This window comes from Microtus pennsylvanicus, chromosome 2, assembly GCF_037038515.1.
Source record: "Microtus pennsylvanicus isolate mMicPen1 chromosome 2, mMicPen1.hap1, whole genome shotgun sequence".
NCBI lineage: Eukaryota > Metazoa > Chordata > Mammalia > Rodentia > Cricetidae > Microtus > Microtus pennsylvanicus.
The window spans coordinates 4,391,602-4,404,774 of record NC_134580.1 but is presented as its reverse complement, the minus strand read 5'-3'; the positions used below and the strand labels follow the sequence as shown (position 1 = coordinate 4,404,774).

At 45.5% G+C, this 13,173-nt stretch overlaps 1 protein-coding gene and 1 long non-coding RNA gene across 2 annotated transcripts in view; one reads left to right on the top strand and one right to left on the bottom strand.

Annotated features, from left to right (window-relative positions):
• The window catches only part of Iqank1 (IQ motif and ankyrin repeat containing 1), a 33,864-nt gene that overhangs the window by 13,825 nt on the left and 6,866 nt on the right, over positions 1 to 13,173 (bottom strand). The window lies entirely within an intron of this gene.
• LOC142844684 (uncharacterized) lies at positions 432 to 4,864 on the top strand. The gene is made up of 3 exons (XR_012909759.1): positions 432 to 479; positions 574 to 749; positions 4,734 to 4,864. It is a non-coding gene; the product is annotated as an uncharacterized LOC142844684 (long non-coding RNA).

Below are 13,173 nucleotides of genomic sequence, written 5' to 3'. Positions count from 1 at the left end.
AAAGAAAGAAACAGAAAACAAGACTCAGATGGACAGACATGAAGAAATTCAGGAGCAGGAAGAGTGGGCAGTGTAGTGTGGCTCTGCAGAGAGGGGCGGTCCCAGGTGACGCCGAGAGGGGCGGTCCTAGGTGACGCCGAGAGGGGCGGTCCTAGGTGACGCCGAGAGGGGCGGTCCTAGGTGACGCCGAGAGGGGCGGTCCCAGGTGATGCAGAGAGGGGCGGTCCCAGGTGATGCAGAGAGGGGCGGTCCCAGGTGACGCCGAGAGGGGCGGTCCCAGGTGATGCAGAGAGGGGCGGTCCCAGGTGATGCAGAGAGGGGCGGTCCCAGGTGATGCCGAGAGGGGCGGTCCCAGGTGATGCCGAGAGGGGCGGTCCCAGGTGATGCAGTCGAGGAACCGCATAGAGCAGAAACCAGGAAGGAGATAAACAGGGTGCAGCAGATGGAGCCGACCCTGTGGCACACACCTGCAGGTCCAGGTACTCCAGGGGGTAGGGAGGTCACTTGATTCAAGGGGGTGGAGACTAACCTGGACAACGCAGTGAGAGCCCTTCTCAACCATTTCCCCAGCAGGTAAACATGGCTGAGTGGCTGTGATCCCAGGGACCCTCCTGCCTCTGCCTCTCCGGGGCTGGAACTACATGGCTTTTGGGGATTAAACTCAGATCCTCAAGTCCGATCTACAATCTAGTGGCTGAATGCAACATCTTCTCCTGGTCCCGGAAATGAATCTTTGGATTCAATCTTTGGTGGGTATAATTAGCAAGCACCCTATACTGTTTTACATCTGGGCCCTATTTTATTTTGTTTTCTTTCTTTTTCTCTTTTCTTTTTTTTATTGTTTGTTGTTGTTGTTTTTTGAGACAGGGTTTCATATTTAACATTCTTCTAAATGTTTCATTGGGGATGCAAGGGACTTCTGAAGTAGGCAACTGGAGAAAGAAGACATGACTGAAAACAAAACGACAGGCAGGCAGTGGTGCACATGCTTTTAGTCCCAGCACTCGGGAGGCAGAAGCAGACAGATCACTGAGTTCCAGGCCAGCCTGGTCTACAGAGTGAGCTCCCGGACAGCCAGGGCTACACAGAGAAACCCTGTCTTGAAATACTAAAAAATCATGAACAATGAGAGTGTTGGTAGAAAAGGCTAATGATGTCAAGAACATAAAGATGTTTGAGGAACTAAAAGTTAAAGGTAAGACTGAACACTTTTATCAGAGAACTGGACCCAGTTATAAACTGTAGAGTGTAAACAAACAAAACTCAAGCTCAGAGCTCAACTGGGGCTGGGCATGATGGTACAAGCCTTTACTCCCATTTCTTGAGAGACAGGGGTAGGGGTATCTCTGTGAGTTTCCAGGACAGCCTGAGTTATACCAAGAGACCCTCTGGAAAGAACAACAATAGAACTCAGCTGGGGCTAGGTATGGTGGTGCATGCCTTTGATCCCAGCATTTGGAGACCAGATTTAGGCAGGTGGATCTTTGAGTTCAAGGTCAGCCTGGTCTACTCAGTGAGTTCCAGTCCAGCCAGAAGTACACAGTGAGAACCTACCTCAAAAAAAAAAAATCGCAGCCAGGCAGTGGTGGCGCATGCCTTTAATCCCAGCACTAGGGAGGCAGAGGCAGGCGGATCTCTGGTCTACAGAGCTAGTTCCAGGACAGGCTCCAAAACCACAGAGAAACCCTGTCTCCAAAAACCAAACAAACAAACAAAAAAAAAAAGAATCAAATTAAGAACTCAATTAAGTGTTAACTGTAACATCATAATAAAAAGAGCTAAAGGTAGGGGCTGGAGAGATGGCTCAGTGGTTAAGAGCACTGCCTGCTCTTCCAAAGGTCCTGAGTTCAATTCCCAGCAACCACATGGTGGCTCACAACCATCTGTAATGAGGTCTGGTGCCCTCTTCTGGCCTGCAGACATACACACAGACAGAATAATGTATACATAATAAATAAATAAATAAATAAATAAATAAAAAAGAGCTAAAGGTAGAACTAGTACAAGAATAGAATATAAATAAGATATTTGGAGCCAGGCAGTGATGACACGCGCCTTTAATCCCAGCACTCAGGAGGCAGAGGCAGGTGGATCTCTGTGAGGTTGAGGCCAACCTGGTCTGCAAGAGCTAGTTCTAGGACAGGCACCAAAACTACAGAGAAACCCTGTCTTGAAAAAACAAACAAACAAACAAAAACAAAACAAAATAAAATATTTGGAAAAAGACAGGGACAAAGAAAATGGTTAATGTGGGTATAACTGAAACAACATATAGATTATCAATGTTGAAAACAGTTTCTTGAGACACGATTTCTCTGTATAACAGCCCTAGGTGTCCTGGAACTCAATTTTTAGGCCTTGAACTCACAGAGATCAGACAGTCTCTGACTCCTGAGGGCTGAGATTAAAGGTGTTTTGTTTGGTTGGAAGAGAGTTTTGAAAGCTAACGAAAGTCATCAAGTCACAGCATTGAAATGCATTTTGAATCTCAAGAATGGCAAATACAAAAGTAAGCAAGGACCCAAAACCACTGAGCTAGAGAAAATTGCTAAGGGGGAAATATATTCAAAGAATCAATAAATTTGTTAAAAAGCAAAATAAACAGCAGTAGCACATGTGTGCTTCTGCATACAAAAGGCATTGTTCAAAGAGAAGGGAATTATGACAATTAGACTCATGCCTTCAGGAAAGAATGAAATAAATAAAAGACATGTACAAGGCAATAAATGCAACTACCAGTTTATATGAGAATTAAAATTAAAATTCACACACACAAAAATAGCTCATGAGAAAACACAGCATTCCAGAACATTCCACCATCTCATGGGCTTACGTTCTTCCTGCCCTCTCTTCTCTGACGTGTCCTGAGCCTTGCAGAGGCTGACAAAGATACTTACGGCTGAGCATTGAACAGCCACTTTCTCAGCACTTTGACCAGTTATGAGTCTCTGCTGTTAGTGCTGCCCACTGCAAAACAGCAACAAAACCTTTTCTAACTGTGGTGGTTTGAATAAGAATGGGCCCAATAGGCTCCTATATTTAGATACTTCGTCACCAGCAAGTGGAACTGTTTGAAAGGATTAGAAGGATTAGGAGGTGTGGCCTTGTCAGAGGAAGTGTGACACTGGAGGTGGGCTTTGAGGTTTTAAAAGCCCATGCCAGACCCAGTGTCTCTCAGCCTGTGAATCAGGATGTACTACTTCTCCAGCCCCATGTCTGCCAGCAGATTGCAGTGCTTCCCACTATGATGATACTGTATTAACCCTCTGAAACTGTAAGTCAGCCCTTGATGAAATGCTATATAGATGAATTGCTTTGACCATGTCTCTTAACAGCAACAAACTGTGACTCAGATACTAACTGAAGCTGACAACAGCGCTCATCTATGCGCAAACATAATTAGTCACATCACACCCATTTCCCAAACAACAGCAGTGTCTTCCCCACGAGGGTCCATGACCTCACCAGCCACGGCATTAACCAGGTATATAGTGCTGGAGCAGGCCTCAAACCCAGCCAGAAAGCAGTTGGCTACCCCACAGCAGACTTGCCTCTGCTGCACCAATGGACACCCCGTGCCTGGAGAATCGGCCGTGTCACAGTTAAGGTCACAGCTGTGTTAGACCATTGGTGACAATCCTCCCCAGCAGCCTGCACAGCACCTTCCAGCATAAGAGGACAAGCCAGTGAGGAGAGAGCTTCCAGCTTGGTTCCAGCTGGACTTCTCTGTCCTTAGAGAAAATATGGTGTCTTCAGCAACAGGTTCCTACCATATATTTCCAGTGGGCAGCCAACTGCAACGGCGTTTGCCTGCATTGTTGTGGGAGCCTCAGGAATCTCCCTGACCTACACATCATCGGGTGGTGCCCCACTCCAGGCACTGGAATTTTCACTTACAAATCTATAGCTCCTGGAGTCAGCTTTAACTACTTGGAGACCGCCATTCAAACTCTTACAAAAAGGAAATTCCAGGGCTGGAGAGATGGCTCAGTGGTTAAGAGCACTGACTGTTCTTCCAAAGGTCCTGAGTTCAATTCCCAGCAACCACATGGTGGCTCACAACACTCTGTAGTGAGATCTGGTGCCCTCTTCTGGCCTGCAGGCAGACATGCAGACAGAATACTGTATACATAATAAAAAATAAAATCTTAAAAAAAAAAAAAAAAAAAAAAAAAAGGAAATTCCAGTTTTCAATTAGATTACCGAGTACTGGTTTCCTTGTGGCTTTGCCATACAGCCTCAGTTTTGGCTTCTTCTTCCTGTCATTTAAGTATTCCCCTTTTACTTTCATATCTCATGTGATTTATTACTCTCTTCCCCATAACCTAAAGTGTCTTTTTCCACTCTCATGGGCCCCTTTCGAGTTTCTTGGCATTAATTACAGTCATTTCCACATAAATATGCATATATTAAAACTAGAAGGCAGGGACTCTAGGGACGGCTCTGCAGTTAAGAGCACTGGCTGCTTTTACAGAGGATACAGATTTGGTTCTGAGCACCCACATGGTGGCCCACAACCATCTGTAACTCCAGTTCCAGGAGATGTGATGCCCTCTTTTGACTTCTACAGGCACCATGTGGTGCACAGATACACATGAAGGGAAAGCACATATGAACACATAAATAAATCTTTAAACAAAGTTAATGAAAAGGCAGAAGAGATTATGCTTGTTTCTGAACCTGGGTTAGCTCACTTAATGTAATATTTCCCAATTCTATCCATTTTCTTACAGATCCCACTGTGTATCTGGGTCACATTTTCATTATCTGTTCATCACCCGATGATCCTCTAGAATGAGTCCATTTCCAGCTGCTGGGAGCAATGGAGCAGCAGTGAACACGGACATGCAAGTGTCGCTGTGGCAGGACGCAGGGGTGTGGCTGGACAGAGGGTGGGTCCATTCTAGTTTCAGTTCAGTGGCTGCACTAGTTGGGGCTCTTGCTAGGAATGGATGAGGGTTCCACTTTATTTAACATCCTTTCTAACATTTATCATTTCCTCCCCCCCCCCGCCCCCCCAGACAGGCTTTTTCTGTGTAGCTCTGGCTCGGCTGTTCTGGAACTCACTCTGTAGAACAGTCTAGCCTCAACCTCACAGAGATCTGCCTGACTCTGTCTCCCAAGTGCTGGGATTAAAGGCAGACACCACTGTTGCCTGGCTTTTATTTCAGGTTTGTAGATTCATCAGGTATATTTTGAAACTAACAACAAAAATCTAACTGGGCGATGGTGGCGCACACCTTTAATCCAAGCACTCAGGAGGCAGAAGCAGGCAGATTTCTGAGTTCGAGGCCAGCCTGGTCTACAGTGTAAGTTCCAGGAGAGTCAGGGGTACACGGAGAAACCCTGTCTCAAATCGCCCCCCCCCCCAAAAGCAACTAACCTGTTGTAAACTGTTAAAGATAATCAAGACATACAAGTAAATGGTCAGGCACTTCATAATATCAGACTCTTCAATGTGCTCAGAACTATGTGCACAGTCATGCTGGGATAAATGTAATTCATTTACAAGGACAAGCATTATTTAGCCACCTGTATATCTTTTCAAGGTTAAGCCTAGAGCAAGTAACTAAAAACAAGTCAAGTGTGTTTAAAATGAGGTATATTTAATAGATGCCCCTTAAAAACCCCAGAGAGCTGCTGAATGTGGTATTTAAAGTGTTTAGTAAAAAGCTTCCCATGATAGCAAAAACACCAGCACCTAGTGGCAACCCTAAAGTCTCCAGAGAAGACGGTGGGGCAGAGACTACTCCACCTGGAATGTGTTAATAGGAACCACTGGGGAAGAAACTGCCAAGGCCCCGCCCAAACTGTTCTCACTGTTGGGTTGACTATAGGCTTTGCCAAGGTAGGTCAGTTTTCCCAAGTTCCTCGTCCACAAGAAAATCTCTCATACCTTCTGGGTCTCGTGACCCAAGGCTGATGCCGCCATGTGTGACAGCCAAAGACTGACAAGCTGTCTCCAGTGAAACACTGAGATTACCATGAGGGAACCTAGAGTAACCGCCCAGGTAGCAGCTAAGTCTCTGCATTTTAACTGTTACAGAGACCATTTGGATTATAGTTCTTGCTCTAATTTATCCTTCTCAGGTCTTGGATGAAGCTGATGGCTAACTGTAGCTTTATCATTCTGACAACAGCAAGCACCCAGCTCTCTGCCTCCCAAGGGTGCGGCTGCCTGGTCAGTCCACTTCATAGGTAAAAGTCAGACTCATAGTTTACCTTGCTGGCTGACTTCACAGGCAAAGAGATAAACTCACAAAACAGGTTTCAATGTAACTTTTTACCCAATTCCTTTACTTAAAGGAGCTTACTTTGTAATGACTGCTCTCAGTAATCAACCATTTTTGTTTCGTGGTAAATGACTGGACGGAAAAAGAAAAGGGTTGAGGTTTATCTACGTTGTGATGGTCTGAGAAAGAATTTAAAGTGTGCAACCGCAACCTGCAGAGGCCTGAGGATGGGAAAGCTCAAGTAGGTTGTGAGGGTCCAAGAGCGGCTCAAGGGCTGTGAATGTAAGCTATGAAGGTTGGAGGAAGAGATTTAAGGTTTGTGAAAAATGAGAAATCTTTCAGGTTTCTCTCCCTCCCATGCTATGGTTATATTAAGACTTCAAAAGTTTACCGTTTTAACATTAATCAGTGGAGTTCTGATAAGCTACTAATCTAGCTCTGGTGAAGTGCTAGTATTATCACAGTCACAAGCTCAAAATTTAAAATTCCCTGTGGTTGTTTTCGACTGTAGCCTTAAGAGTGCTTCTCCAAGGAGCTCAGTGGTTAAGAGCACTGGCTGCTCTTCCAGAAGACCTGGGTTCAGTTCTCAGCATCCACACGGCAGCCCACAGATGTCTGTAACTCCAGTTCCAGAGGATCCAGAGCCCTTACACAGACATACACACAGGCGAAAAATATTCCTTTACACTGTAGGAATATACATCACTGTGATTGGTTTAATAAAGAAGCTGACTGGCCAATAACTGGGCAGGAAGAGAATGGGCAGGAGAGCCAGACTAGGAGAATGCTGGGAGGAAGAAGGGAGGAGTCTGGAGTCAGCAGCCAGACACAGAGGGAGCAGGAGATGATCATGTGGTACTGAAAGAAGGTACCGCCACATGGCAGAGTGTTAATAAGAAATACGGGTTAATTTAAAATGTAAGAGTTAGTTAGTAACAAGCCTGAGCTATCGGCTGAGCATTAATAAGTAACATTAAGTCTCCATGCTGGTTATTTGGGAGCTGGAGGACAGGATAGAAACTTCCACCTACACACCAATGCTCACTTTAAAAAAAAAGCTTCTCTTAAAAACAAAAAAGAGCCAGGCATAGTAACACAGGCCTTTAATCCCAGGAGGCAGAGGCAGGTGGATCTCTGAGTTTAAGGTCAGCCTGGTTTACAAAGTGAGGGTCTGCAGCTGGGACTACACAGAGAAACCCTGTCTCGAAAACAAAACAAAGGGCTTCTTGTCATGCTGAAAACATCTCCGTCTAGTGTATATACATCCAGCCCTCTGGACAAAGGGAAGTGTGTTCAGACTTTTAGCCCAGAAACATCTTTTTGGTTCCTCAGGTACCTATTAGCATACCAAAGTACATGCCAGCCTCTAGGCTCTCTCAGCGTCTCAGAGTCCATGCTGGCATCTTGGTTCTTCTCACTTCGCCTCCCACTCAAAACGTCTCCAGATCCTAGGCTTCCCTCACCCCAGTTTCTCATCTCTATATAACCGTGCCATTCCAGCAATGTGCTCTCTTCCTCCTCTCTCTTTCCCCTCTCTTGCTCTCCCTGTGTCTCTCTTCTCTAATGGCCTGGCTCACTCTGTAGGCCATGTTCAGTGTATGGCTTTCTCTCCCTGCTCTGAACACTCCCAGATGCCTGCCTCTGGCTGTACTCTCCCTAATATCTACAACAAAAACCTTTCCCTCAAATATACCTCAGTACGGTCATGGCCTCAGTTTTTTACACTTTCAGCCCTTTTGGAATGGTAATGCATGTTTTATGCCATTGCATGTCGGAAATATGTAATTTGCTTTTTTTTTTAAAGACAGGGTTTTTCTGGCTGTCCTGGAACTCACTCTGTAGTCCAGGCTGTCCTGGAACTCACTCTGTAGTCCAGGCTGGCCTCAAACTCACAAAAGATCCATCTGCCTCTGCCTCCCAAGTGCTAGGATTAAAGGTATGCACGACCATCACCTGACATTTCTTTTTTCATTTTTTGAGACAGGGTTTCTCTGTGTAACACCTCTGCTGTCCTGGAACTCATTCTTTAGACCAGGCTGACCTTGAACTCACAGAGATCCTCCTGACTCTGCCTCCCAAGGGCTATTTTTAATTATTTATTTATATTCTATGTATGAGTGCTTTGCATATATACCTGCATGCCAGAAGAGTGTGTTGGATCCTATTATAGATGGTTGTGAACTACCATGTGGTTGCTGGGAATTGAACTCAAGACCTCTGGAAGAGTAGTCAGTGCTCTTAAATACTGAGCCATCTCGCCAGCCCATAATTGCCTTTTATATTTTACAGGTGTTACAATTAAGAGATTGCCTTGAATCTCAGAAGAGACTTTGGACTTCTTTTGATGTTGTTGTTGTTGTCTTTCTGTGTAGTCCTGACTGTTCTGGAGCTCACTATGTAGACCAGGGTGGCTGCGAACTCACAGGAATCTGCCTGCCTCTGCCTCTCAAGTGTTGGGATGAAGGCTTGTACCTGGCTCTGATTTTGGACTTTTAAACTAAGAGATTATGAAAGATTATGGGGACTTTTGAAGTCAGGCTAAATGCATTTTGCATTCTGGCATGGCCATGAGCCAGTGGGGGTCAAGTATATATTTGATTGAGAAATTCTCCCCAGACACTCACGTATCTGGGTACTTAGTTCCCAGCTGCTGGTGCTGTTTGGGGGAGGTTTCTCCGATAAGTTCCCTTGTGTATGTGGCATTTTATCACAGCCACAGAGAAGTAAATCACTCCTTCAAAGCTTATGTATCAGCTCTTCTCCTTTTTCAAATTGTCTCTATTTATTTACTTATTTTGTTTGTTTGTGACAGAGTCTCATCATGTAGCCTAGGCTCAAACTCTGATCCTCCTGCCTCAGCCTTCCAAGTACTGGCAGTACAGGCATGTGCCATCACATCCAGAAAATTGCAGAAAATCTTGGAAAAAATGTGTATTTAAATGGATTTATATAATTTAAACGTATGTTGTTAAAGGGTCAAATGTACTTTAACTGTAACTGGAGGGCTGGGGTATAGTTCACTGGGTGGGAATAGGTAGCCACTGCGGGGAAAGGGTATCAAACTCTCCAAGTTTTCCAGTCAAAAGACAGAATTCAGGAGCAGCCCTGGCTGCTCTTCCAGAGAACTCAGGTTCAATCCCTAGCGCCTAGATACAGGCAAAACAGGCAAACACATAAGAAATAAAAGAGGCTGAGCGAAACATGGCAGTATATGTATCTCCCAAACTCAGGTGACCAAGGCAGGAAGGTCACAAGTTTGAGGCCAATATGAGCTACACAATACAACCCTTCCTGGGGAAAACTTTTCAAAGGGAGATTATCAGGATAGATAAAAGCACATGGTTCACATCGGATACAACAGCAAGCAAAAAGGACTTTTTTCTCTGGCTATCTGAGGGCGAACAAACAAACTCGCTCTCACACAAGCTTTTCCAAATCAGCCTCTTTATTCTTCTTCTGCCTCTATTCTAATTTTTCTGCCATCTTTCTAGTTTCTCCTAGTTTCTTATTTTTTAAAATATGATTTTTAAAATTTAATTTATTTTTATTTTATGTGCATTGGTATTTTTCATGCACATATGTCTGTGTGAGGGTGTCAGGTTCCCTGGAACTGGAGTCGTGAGCCACCATATGGGTGTGGAAAATCAAACTCAGGACCTCTGGAAGAGCAGCCAGTGCTCTTACCTGCTGAGCCGTCTCTCCAGCCCTTCTTCCGGCTTCTCCTCCTCTAGCCTAAAAACTCTTTCCTTACAGGAACCTTGAAGCAATAAAAAAAATTACAAAAGTTACCTCTCATTGGCCAAAAGCACATTCCTAGGGTAAGCGATAGGGAACTGAGCCATTGCCGTGGCAACACAAGGGTTTAAAGGTTACAGGAGTAAAACCATGATCAGACTGGGGCGGGGGGGGGGGGATGAGCACAGCGCTCAGTGACAAACTCTGAGACACTGGTCTACTGTTAGCAGACTGGCAAGTGAAGAATTGGCATGCTTCTCTTAGGGTGCTTTGTGTAGCAACCTAGGTTGGACATCTGCGACTCCGACCTTGTGCACAGCTGTAAGGTTTTAAACTTATGATTCATTTACAAAGAGCCTTTAGCCCAGTTTGAACTTGCTCTGAGGTAAAAGTGAGCTAATTGTGTGCAGTAGTCTTAGAAAAGGAACAAGGTAAGCTTTTAAGTGTCTACAGTCCTCATGGGACAAATAGATTTAGTTATGAAGCATGTCCTAATATATATTCTATATATCAAAATTATAAAGCCAAATGAAAAGTCATATTCCTGGGGCTGGAGAGATGGCTCAGAGGTTAAGAGCACTGGCTGTTCTTCCAGAGGTCCTGAGTTCAATTCCCAACACCCACATGGTGGCTCACAACCATCTGTAATGAGATCTGGTGCCCTCTTCCTGGGTACAGGCATATATACACTGTACACATAATAAATAAATTAAAAGAATAAAAATGCCATCTTTCTGACCACCCACAGATGGTGCCCATAAGATTGGGATGCAATCATGATATTACATGCACACATCACATGAAAATGCATGGTAGTAGGGAGATATCATAGCTGTTATTACACAAGGGAAATTACAGAGGAAAGCAACAGTTTTCAGAGTCAGTGGTCTGCAAGCCCTGCTGACAGGGTACCCATCAGGGAATACTTCCTCTGCTGGGCTGACATCTGAATCACCAATTGCTGTAAGCTGTAATCGCGCCGTGGCCCACGATGCTTGTAATAAACGCTCCTGACAATATTTGTCAACAAAAGACTCACTTTAGATCCAAATACACAGGTAGTTGAAAGTAAACTGATGAGAAAGGTACCACAGCCTGTGCAGCTTCGCCTCGGCTGGGGCCAGTGGGGGAATGCAGCGGGGTAGACACACATGCAGAACATCTGGGGTCAGACGAACAGCTGTACTCTGATGGAGCTCCCTCTACTGCTACTGCAACCTGGGCCTCGGCGCGTTTGTTGTGTGGATTTTGTACAGCACGGCGGGGTGGAGGGGTAAGCTAGTCTCAGACTGTGAAGACCAGGAGGACGAAGCTGTGGATGCTAGTTTTAACACACTGACCAATTGTGCCTTTGTACACATACACTCATACATAGACCAAAGGAAGAAGGCTTTGCCGTTCCCTAGCCTGACCCACAAGGGGATAGGTTTTGTCTGTTTCCCATTGGTCTGAGTTCTTGGTCCTTGTCATGGCTGTGCCCACGTCAACAGCACACATCCATTCAGAACTTCATTGCTCAGAGCTTCCTCCACTCCTGTAACCAAAAGGGAGTGATGGTGAGGCTGACGGTGAGCTGGCTCGGTGGGTGAGGGCACAAACTTGCCGCCAAGTCCGAGGACCTGAGCTCAATCCCCAATTCACAAGTACCCAAAGAGTGTAATGGGAGAACCAGCTCCCCCAAGCTGTGCTCGGACCTCCACACATGCATTGTAGAAACCGTGTGCTCGCCTACGTGCGCGCACACACACACGCACACACAAATAAGCAGAAACATTTAATGTAAGAAAACATGAGGGCCTATGTTATTAGTAGATGAAACAAACTTTAAATAAAAAAAATAGAGGTGGTGGTGGCTCAAGCCTTTAATCTCAGCCCTCAGAAGGCAGAGGCAGACAGATCTCTGAGTTTGAGGCCAGCCTGGTCTACAGCGTGAGCTCCAAAACAGTCAAAAAAAATTATATGATCAGTAGTAAAGAAGCTTGCCTGAAAATCTGAGTTTGATCCCTGGAACCCAAATAGTAGGAGAGTACTGACTTCTTCAGGTTGTCCTCTGATGCGCGTATGTGGGCTGTGGCATGCCTGCACCCATATACATACAAATAGGATAATAAAGTAATAAAAAAATTAAAAACCTGTTGCTGAAGGCACCATGTATTGTGGTCAGAGGACACCGAGAAGTCCAGCTGGAACCAAGCTGGAAGCTCTCTCCCCACTGGCTTGTCCTCTTATGCTGGACGGTGCTGTGCAGGCTGCTGGGGAGGATTGTCACCAACAGTCTAACACAGCTGTGACCTTAACTGTGACACGGCCGACTCTCCAGTGGAGGGAGCACAGCCAGCACCGTACACCTGGTTAACGCCGTGGCTGGTGAGGTCATGGACCCTCGTGGGGAAGACACTGCTGTTGTTTGGGAAATGGGTGTGATGTGACTAATTATGTTTGCGCATAGATGAGCGCTGCTGTCAGCTTCAGTCGGAACAGTTTTTGTTGTTGTTTTGCAGTGGGCAGCAGTAACAGCAAAGACTCATAATTGGTCAAAGTGCTGAGGCTGAGCCATAAATAGGACATCTATGTCATTCTCTGCAAGGCTTGGGGAACATTCCAGAAGAGATGGAAGAAATAACATAATCAATGAAAGGAGTGGCCTTTTGTATATGTTGTCTTGCAGGCAGGACATGGATATTATACTTTTTTTTTTTTTTGGTTTCTTGAGACAGGGTTTCTCCGTGTAGCCTTGACTGTCCTGGAACTAACTCCCTCTGTAGACCAGGCTGGCCTTGAACTCAGAGATCTGCCTCTGCCTCCCAAGTGCGGGGACTAAAGGTGTGTGCCACCACCGCCCAGCAAGGATATTATAATCTTAACTCGTAGCAGTGATTATCTACACAAGACCTGCTCAAGACTGGGTCCATCAACAGCATGCCGTGCAGTGTGGGGAGGGGACTCACAAGGCCCCACTCTGAGACCTATGGTCAGTTCATGGTTGCTGGGGAAAGGAGAGATATTTCCATTGATGTAGCCACTGATAAGGTGGATGAGGTACCAAGCTCCCGTAGAAGCCTAGTGAAATGGCTTCTCTCTCTCTGTCTCTCTCTGTCTCTGTCTCTCTCACACACACACAATATGAAAGTAGAAGGAGGACTGGTTGGAAGGAAGATGGGGATTAGTGAAGGTGAGAGGGGACAAGAGTTGAGGGTGGATGTGA